The sequence below is a fragment of the Pungitius pungitius genome, chromosome 4 (genome assembly GCF_949316345.1).
Source record: "Pungitius pungitius chromosome 4, fPunPun2.1, whole genome shotgun sequence".
NCBI lineage: Eukaryota > Metazoa > Chordata > Actinopteri > Perciformes > Gasterosteidae > Pungitius > Pungitius pungitius.
The window spans coordinates 5,708,991-5,719,734 of NC_084903.1; positions in this window are offsets into that span (position 1 = coordinate 5,708,991).

The window sequence follows — 10,744 nt, forward strand, 5'->3', positions numbered from 1 at the left end:
AGGGTTCAGATAGGCTAAACAAGAAGCTGGTGTTGTGATTGCCTGCCTGCAGTTTAGAGCCATAGGTCCTCCATTAGCCTGATGGGAAGGGCTTAGGATTTTTAAGGGAACCTCCTCAGGATGGAAGGTTGGTTCTGTTTGGGCCTTGGTAGGCAAACGGAGAAAGTGGTATATTTATTTGTTTTATTTTTATGTTTTTTTTTATTAATGCAATGTTTTCACTTGATTGCACCACCTCTATCTAGCACTACGCCATCTTTTTGTGGTGTTCAGCAAGGACTGAAGTTGAACTCCATCACATATGGTGTCAGAAGTGGGAAGTCAGAAGCAGACAGACTGCATGGAAGACCGCTATCTCAACATCTTCCACAGTGGAGGAACATGAAAGACTGCGGCACACACCTGGCTCATACAGTGGATCTGGGGGAGACCTGGTGTCCATAATTAAGGACTTAACAGCACACCAGCAAAGACAAGTGGGCCTACTGAAGGAACTATGTAACCTCAGGGTGTCTCTGCAACCGTAGTTACACTAAATTCGCATCTGGCAGCAACATCCCCGAGCATGATGACTGCAAGCAGTCCTCGAATGTACCTGCCTACATCTGCAGCTCATCGCTGTGGTAAGAACCGGTCAGTATTGCTGAATGTTTTTTTGTTGAAGATGGGGTGTTGTATACAATACATTATAGTCATAAATGTCTGGTGGTTCCAGCTAGCAGTAGCTAGTCGATCATGTACCTAGCCACACAAAACATGCGGGTTAGTTCACGGTTTTATTGACCTCGCCATGTAAACAGACATCCAAACATATTGCACTACGTGCTCCACATGTAAGAGTGGAGGCTTTAACCAGTACGGCTACACCAGAGCTTGTCCATCTTACCTCTGAACAAGCCGCAATAGTTCTTAAAATCTTTCAGGAGGTACATGCACTGTTCACTGCACTATAATTGATATTGACTGGATGCAAGATGGCACCGCAGATGGCTGCCTCGGTGTTTCATTTATTGGTTGCATGCCATATACACGAGTTAAAAGCGTAACCAAGGCAAGAAACCAAGAATTCGGGGCTCAAGCACAGAAAGCGCTGGTCTGAACTGGTTCTGTAATTGCATCATCAGACCATAGTCATTTGGATAACAACTTTGATCTTGAACGACTCAGATTCTTTCTCCTTCAGTACGTAAATAATTAAAATTTGGGATGATAAATTTAGGTTCAAATGAGAGGACAGCAATAGTTTCATTTTATTGTTTTTAGTGCTGTAGCTCTGCCTTCATTACCACAATGTGCAATCATTCAGTCACTGAGGGGTGTGAGCCTGGAAAGAGCATGAAAAGCCTTAAGATCCGGTTTAATGAGCCGGTGCCTCTGAGGAAACACTATTTTTAGAATCCCACTGGATGGGATTGAAGATGGTGTGGTGCTCATTGAGTAAACTCTGTGGCTCAGCTAGTGCAAAGTGGCGAGAAAACACAAATCCAGCCATTTGCATGGTCTGTTTCAGGAAGAATTTGTGCATTTGTGCAAGTTCAGTCTGAGGTAATTACAGTCAGGTAATCTCTTTTCAGTCCAAAGAAACAAGCTGAATGTATGAAGTTGAATAGAGTCTTGATATTTTCTTAGATCTGTACTAGTTTTACTTTCAATAAAACTTGTTTGGGAGAAGAGAATGATCAAAGTTGTAAAAGTATGTTTATTGCTTGCAAGCAGGAGGTCAAGTTCCTTTGTTTCAGTGTTTGTGTGAAAGCATGGTGACTCGCCCTCCTTTCTTCGTATCCAGCTGCAAATGGAAACTTTTGAATCATCCTGCTTTTTGCACATTACTTCAATACAGACAATTATCACTGTTCCAGCAGGAACAGTCTTGTGCTATCTTTAGCTCTGATATTTCTGGATGAAATCATTACTCATAGACACTAGCTGTCAGACACATGCATGACTCCATACTGCAGCTTGACCATAAATTCGCTGTCGCTTCCAAATGATGTATTATCTACCTTGACATAGTCATATTTCTAACGCTAAGCATCAGTCCTCTGTTTTTGCCAAAGTTTGAGAAATGTGATGTTATGACCATTGACATCATTAGCTTTGACAGATAACGGTTTTGAAATTAAACATCAGCTAGGATTGAACATTCCCTCTAGTATATTGCAAAGTGCAACTGAATATTTTCATGTTAAACCAGTGCTTCTGAAATCAAGCAGTTCTGTGTCTGAGTACAATCTTACAATCTATATTTCCGTTAAGTCATTTCCAAAAAAACAGATTCAGAATAATATTTACCATAAAATTCGGCATTGTCTTCTTCTTTTCTGAGAGTATAGGTGAGCTTTTATTGTACTATTCGGAGGAGCGAAATATGTTATTGTGAAGGCCAGAATTGGGGTCGCGGATATGTTGACAGCATTGATGGTAATTTGGGCAACCCTTTAACTAATCTTTAATCTCTTTCAAAGACAACGGAGGTCTACCCGAAAAAGTGCTGATTGACCTGCGTTAGCATATTTTTGACTGACTCTAAGGCAATTTTAACTTTTATGATTAAAACAGTATTTTGAACACCGTTAAATCACCTGAAAGCATTATATCAGTGTTATTTACCTTGACAAAACTATGATGAAAAATGTTCGTTAACGACCTTTTTCCCATGACTGAGAGGAGACTAAGACGTGACGAAAATGTTGATGGTTGACAAAGCCACAATACTTTTTTCACCCTAAATTTGCATGCACCTAACAGACATGTGCAAAGTACGGCCCCTGTACGGACTAAGGACCACAACGACTTTTTCCCCACTATCTGGAAAGAAAGTAAAATAATTCCATCACCTAAAGATGGCAGACAAGAACTAACTGGGAAGAACAGTAGACCCTTCACTATTCTCCCAGTTCTTAGTAAACTGATGGAGAGAATAGTCCACTTACAAATACAAAAATACTTTGACTGTAACGGCTTGAACACAGATTTCCAAAATTCTTACAGACATAACCATTTAACTTGTTTCGCCCTTACAGTTATGACAGACGAGTGGTTCAAGTATTAATTGATTTTTGAGCGGCATTCAATATTACAGACCACAATCTACTAATCGGTAAACTGGAATTATATGGATTTAGTCCAACTGTGATCCAATTTATGAAGAAATATCTTAAATAGGGCGCAACAGGTTTATTACACTGGCAGCTGATCCAATTCTAAGGTCTTGGACTGCGGGTCCCTCAAGGGAGCTGCCCTGGCCTATTCTTATACTCCATATTCACTAATGATCTTTCATCAGTATTGTGTAAAGCAGTGTTTCTCAACCCGTTTGTAGTGTTTGCCTTTGCATGGGAAAATAAAATAAAAAATGTCATCCTGTGCTTTTATTTTGAAGGGACAGCGGAGTGTCGTTTTTTTCTCCATGTTCTCAGTCAGCGCGGCAATTACAACGCGAAAGCACCCCCCCGTCAACACCGCTAGCACCCCCCCCCCCCCCCCCGGTGGCGATACCGCTAGCGCAACCTCCCCCCCCCGTCGGCAACACCGCTAGCATCCCCCTCCCCCCCCCCCCGTTGACCGATCGATTTGGGTCGCGGCTTGTCATTAAGGGGTAATGGGTGGGACCCGGAGCCAGACCAGTTGAGAACCACTGGTGTAAAGCAACTGTACAAATGTATGCTGATGATTCCACATTGTAGTATACTGAAAAAACTGTCACTGAACTGGACAATGTTTTATCAGCTGAGTTAAAAATATGGTTTTTGATTGGATAAAACAAAATGAGTTTGTACTGAACATCGCGAAAACCAAATAAATTATCTTGGGATCGTCGACTCATGGCAGTAGAGAACAGGCTGGTTTACAATACAACTAGATTTTTTCTTATACAGCGGGTGAAATAAGTATTGAACACGTAATCATTTTTCTCAGTAAATATGTTTCCTAAGGAGCTATTGACATGAAATTTGAACCAGATGTTGGTAACAACCGACGTAATACATACATACAAAGAAACCAGAACAAAGAAGTTCAGAAATAAAGTTATGTTTAATAATGTGAAATGACACAGGGAAAGAGTACACGCTTACTGATACTTTTACTGTATGAACGAAATAATGAAGGTAATACTGTAATAACGTATTCTGAAATGTTTCTGATTATGTTTATAATGTACAATGTCTTATTGCTTTTAGTTTATCATTGTAAAGTGATTTTTATTTTTGTTGGACCCTAGGAAGATTAGCTTGTCCCACTTTGGTGAAAGCTAATGGGGATCCTTTTAACAATATACAATAATTTTAATGTACTGCTGAGAAGAAAATATTGACCAAAATGTGTGAAAATCTGGTGTTATGTCTGTATTTTTTGTGCCACATTAGAAAGCTGTGGTCAACAAGAGGACGGGTAACACTGAACTGAACTGAAGCTTTTACTATTTTTAAGACCATACATCATGTCAAACCGTTTCATCACTCCTCCAATAGTATCATGGTATACATTAAGATGAGATAAGCCTTTACTAATCCACAGTGGCAAATGGTTACAACAATTACTGAAATGTTCCTTAAAGCAGAACAAAATATTGAGTTGGAGCTATTGCATCTGTTAGAAGATGTTTACTGAGACTGAGCAGCGAAGCAGTCCGATCATTTTTTCAAATTCCCAGGGTGAATTGTAAAAATGGATTCCCAGAATGTCGGCCTGAAAGAGATGGCTTTTATTCTCAGCGCTGCCTGGTCCCATCTCCACATTTGTGAAACCTTCAACATGTCAATGGCTCACACAGCAAATAGGCTCAATGTGTGTGTGCATATGGGAATGATACGTAGCTCTATCTTCTTTACTTGCAATATATCAATAAACTATAAAGAGCAATCGACTGAGGACTCCCCCCGCCCCCAGCTACTCTTGACCTCATCCTTCTCCAACTGTAGGAGCCGCATTTTGTTTTATGTACATGTATTTAAATAACACATTTTGGTTCTTTTAATTTTTGTTAAAAGAAAAGTGGGTCCCCTACAGGTGAGGCGGGCGCACCTATAAGTTGGTGTGAAGGGTGCATACTTGGTGGAGAAACGGGTTACGCCAGATACAGTCTTTGGCCTCAGCCCTGTGACGGCGGGGGAATGGCATCATCAGGTATCTAAACAATTGCAAATTATCTTTCTTTAATGTTTTTCATTACAAAAAATAACAAGCAAGTGAACAACACATTGCACAACAGCAAGCTGCAAGTCAGACAACTGGACGCGATATCCCTGCGTGGTTAAAACTAATATGACGCATAAATAGGGGGAAAAAGAAAGGCTAAAAGGAATGTGTTTTAGCCGCAACACAATTCTCAGTGAATGTACTTAACTTGAGTATTGTAATTTTCTGCTGTTGTTCATGATACTTTTTATGGAAACTATAATTACATACTTTCAGAGCATGCTGCCTAGATTTTGAGACATGTCCATTAAATGTTATATTATTAGGTTCCTAGTTACAATTAGTCGTAGAGGAACCGATTGTATTTTGAAGAATTATTATTATTCTCACAAACTAAGGGCCTTTTTGGGGCCTTTGACATATTAAATTTTTTTTTAAATTTGGCATTGATAATCAAAAGCTTTTTCTTAGTGCTCAGTCAGAGGGTCAACCAGCAGATGTGCCAAGCAGGAGGGGGTTAGGGACACACCACGTTATTCGTTATGTTTACATTACGATTAGAAGACCCTCACATTGGATGTGACCGAATCTCATGTTGCGGGGGAAGGACCTGCTCCTCCTCTATGCCAGTTTAGGGCCAATAGAAATCTTTCCTTTTCTGTCTTACAAGGGTTATAAAAGATGATGTTCTTCCTGGCCTGCGGGCCGACAGAACTGCTCCTGCCTTTGCAAACGCAGCGCTGTTACTTGATCTGTGATCTGACAAATAAATCTCCCAGAACGAGAGAAGTTGTTCGGCTGAATTCTTCCAGACGTCCCCATCCGGGATTCCAATTTTTGAACACGTTCCTTCGTGCAAACGTTTGTTCGTTCCTTCATTCTAACAGCATGCATATCTGGACTGTTGAAAAATGTGATAATTTTGTGGTCTCGCATTTGGATATAATCTGGGAACCCAAAATCCCAAACACACAAAGTTGTGTTTAATTCAATTCAATTAAATTCATTTTTTATTTTGTATAGCCCAAAATCGCAAATTACAAATTTGCCTCAGAGGGCTTTACAGTCTGTACACATGCAACATCCTCTGTCCCGAAACCCTCACATCGGCACAGGAAAAACTCCCCAAAATATGAAAAAACCCTTCAATGGGGAAAAAAGGGAAGAAACCTTAGGGAGAACGTCAGAGGAGGGATCCCTCTCCCGGGATGGACAGACTGCAATGGATGTCATGTGTACAGAATCAACAATGTAAAAGATGTACAATGCATTCAATTTCTCTAACAGAAATGATACAAGTAATTGCAAGTAGCAGAACAGGTGTACGGCAGGACCACTGCAGGGACAACCTCCATCAGATCGAACCACCATCCACAGAGGCTTCTGTGGGGGGGGAGAGCAGAAAGATGTTGGTTTTTGATGACAGTAATATGAATCGTATTTAAAGTAATGATGATGGCAGCAGCAGGTGTCAGCAGAGCCATGCCAGGAGTCAGAACCAGGGTCCGCACGAAACTATGATCCACGGAGACCTGCTAGGCGAGAAAGCACAAAACTGCTTTACTGCTTTAAAATATTTTATCGCATTAATTTCAGCCACAATAGATGTTATGTTTGTTTATCTATATATATATAAATATATATATATATATATATATATATATATATATATATATGATGTATAGACGTATATACAAATGAAGTAGCACTCAAATATTTAAGTAGTGATATTACGATGATATTGAAGGGTTGACCATTGGCTGTAAAAGACATATAAACTCAATGTGCACTTTTAGCTCTTTAGGCACCCTTACCAGCAGAATTAACTGCTTATTAAAAATGTACAATTTTTGGTGAATCAAACGTCTTACTTGGCAAATAATAACATAATTGCTTCTAACAAATTGGAATAAGTTCACTTGAAAGTAAAAACTAAATGTATAACTTAATTTTATCATATAGAATAAAGTAATCTAACAAAGTGAAATATGGTGTATTTTCTATTTTTCCTTGCTGTGAATTTAAAAGCTTTGTCTTTGGCCAAGCAATATTTTTTATTAATATCAAGAAAATAATTAATTAGCTGTAACAAGGGTAAGGATAATGTTGTCCATAACAAGATAAATACATGTACATCACTACTGGCTCTGTGTGGGTGTTCCTTCCATTGAACAACTTTTGATTTTGCAGAATGTGCATACGGCTTATGAGCAATGGTCCTAATCCCCATTTATGCAAGAGGTTTTCTGAGAGATGTAAAGGGAGACACTGTGACAAGAGCTTTCCAGGCCTCACATACCTCCTCTCCTCCCACTCACTCAGCGTAATTAACTCTATAGAAACTGTTTCTGCCCCACGGACACCGTTATTTAAGTTAAAGGTAAACAACCGAGGAGTTATATTTAATAACTTAATAAAAGTTAAATGTAACAATACAACTGTGCAACAAACTAGGAGAATTAAAGGGGGTCTTTTGAATATTAGATCTCTGTGCTCTAAAGCTGTTTTAGTAAATGAACTAATATCTGACAACCATGTTGATATTTTCTGTCTTACTGAAACATGGCTATCGGATGGGGAGTACTTTAGCTTAAATGAAGCGACTCCTCCAAGTCATGTTAATACTCATATCCCCCGAGGCACAGGCCGAGGGGGTGGAGTGGCAGCTATTTATGACTCCTGCCTTTTAATAAACCTTAAACCTAAACTGGATTATAACTCATTTGAAAGTCTGACTTTCAGTCTTTCACAACCAACCTGGAAAATAATCCAGCCGGTTCTCTTTGTAATAGTGTACAGGGCCCCAGGTCCTTATTCTGAATTTTTATGTGAATTTTCACAGTTCTTAACGAGTTTGGTCCTTAAAACGGACAAGGTAATTATAGTGGGTGACTTTAACATTCATGTGGATGTCGATAACGACAGCCTTGGTACTTCATTTCTCTCTTTGCTGGAATCAATTGGTTTCTGTCAGACTGTAAACAAACCAACTCATTGTTTTAACCACACCCTCGACTTGGTTCTTGTGTATGGTATTGTGATAGAACACTTAACAATCTTTCCACAGAACCCTCTCCTGTCCGACCATTGTCTGATAACCTTTGAATTTCTACTGCCGGAATCTCCTCCTCCTGCCAAGGGTTTCTACAGTCGATGTTTATCGGACACCGCTGTAGCCTCATTTAAAGAAACCATTCCCTCTGCTCTAAGTTCAGTGTCCTGTCTCAAGATATCAGAAGACTCCTGTGAAAGCTTCAGTCCGTCACAAATCGACCATCTTGTCGATACTGCCACAGGCTCTTTGAGAATGGCACTGGACGGTATTGCTCCCCTCAAAAGAAGAATGGCAACAAGAAGGAAGTTCGCCCCTTGGTATAACTCTCAAACCCGGAACCTAAAGCAAACTGTGCGGAAACTTGAGCGGTTATGGCGTTCCACCAAATCAGAAGGATCTAGGCTAACTTGGCAAGACAGCGTTAAAACATATAAGAAGGCTCTCCGTAACGCAAGAGCATCCTATTACTCATCATTAATCGAGAAAAATAAAAACAACTCCAGGTTTCTCTTCAGCACTGTAGCCAGACTGACAGAGAGTCACAGCGCTGTCGAGCCGTGTATTCCGGTGGACCTCAGTAGTAACGACTTTATGAACTTCTTCAATAATAAGATTCTGACTATCAAAGAGAAAATTGATGGTCTACTACCCCCAACCGGAGCCAACCCGTCCGCGGATGTAGGATCCTTGGATGCAGCCGTGGGCCCTGATACCTACTTGGATGGTTTCTCTTCCATCAACCTTGATCAACTGACTTCTACAATTTTGAAATCCAACTCTTCCACTTGTCTCCTGGATCCGATTCCAACTAAGCTGCTTAAGGAAGTTTTTCCGTTAATTAGCACATCCCTACTGGATATTATGAATCTGTCTTTGTTGACAGGACATGTACCACAGTCCTTCAAGGTAGCTGTAATTAAACCTCTTCTGAAGAAACCTACCCTAGCTCCAGAGGTGTTGGCTAACTACAGACCCATCTCTAATCTTCCCTTCCTCGCTAAGATCCTGGAGAAATCTGTCGCGAATCAATTATGTGACTTTCTACAAAACAATGCTTTGTTCGAGGATTTCCAGTCAGGATTTCGAATGCATCACAGCACAGAAACGGCACTGGTGAAAATTACAAATGATCTTCTACTTGCATCGGACCAAGGACTTGTATCTTTTCTTGTATTGCTGGACCTCAGTGCTGCATTTGACACCATCGATCACCGTATCCTGCTGCAGAGACTGGAACACTTGATTGGCATCAAAGGAACTGCACTCAGCTGGTTTAAATCTTATTTATCAGATCGATCCCAGTTTGTGTTTGTGAACGGTGAATCATCGAGGACCACAATTGTTGGTCACGGAGTCCCACAAGGTTCTGTGCTTGGACCGATTCTATTTACCCTGTACATGCTTCCTTTGGGCGACGTTATCAGAAAACACCGCATAAACTTCCATTGTTATGCAGACGATACTCAACTGTATCTATCGATCAAGCCAGAAGACACCAACCAACTTGTTAGACTTCAGGACTGTCTTGGAGACATCAAAACTTGGATGACCTGCAACTTCCTGATGTTAAACTCGGAAAAAACGAAAGTTATCATGATAGGCCCAGAGCGCCTTCGAAGTCAGCTGTCACGTGATACAGTCTCTATGGATGGAATTGCTCTGGTATCCAACAGCACCGTCAGAAATCTTGGAGTTCTCTTCGACCAGGATATGTCCTTCAACTCTCATATAAAGAAGACTTCAAGGACTGCCTTTTTTCATCTACGGAATATATCGAAAATCAGGAACTTCCTGTCTCAAAGTGATGCAGAAAAACTAGTTCATGCATTTGTTACTTCTAGACTGGATTACTGTAATTCTTTGTTATCAGGCTGCTCTTGTAAATCGCTTAAACCTCTCCAACTGATTCAGAATGCTGCAGCACGTGTATTAACAAGAACTAAGAAATGGGATCATATAACTCCTGTATTAACTTCTCTGCACTGGCTTCCTGTTAAATCAAGAATAGAATTTAAGGTACTTCTCCTCACCTACAAGGCACTTGCTGGTGAGGCACCGTCTTATCTTAAAGAGCTTGTTACACCGTATTGCCCTACAAGGCATCTACGCTCCATAGATGCTGGGCTACTTGTGGTTCCTAGAGTTTTAAAAAGTAGGATGGGGGCCAGAGCCTTCAGTTATCAAGCTCCTCTTTTGTGGAACCAGCTTCCACTTTCAGTCCGGGTGGCAGACTCGGTCAGTTCATTTAAGATAAAGCTTAAAACGTTCCTCTTTGATATTGCTTATAGTTAGGGCTGGCTCAGGTTAGCCTGGACCAGCCCTTAGTTAAGCTGCTCTAGGCTTAGACTGCCGGGGGACTTCTTAGGACACACCGAGCCCCTCTTTCACTCTCACACTCTCACTCTCTCCTCCCACAATCATCCATGTTTTGTTTTATTAATGTACATCACTAATTAAGCTTCTTTCCGGGAGTTTTTTGTGCTTTCTCGCCTAGCAGGTCTCCGTGGATCATAGTTTCGTGCGGACCCCGGTTCTGACTGCTGGCTCATG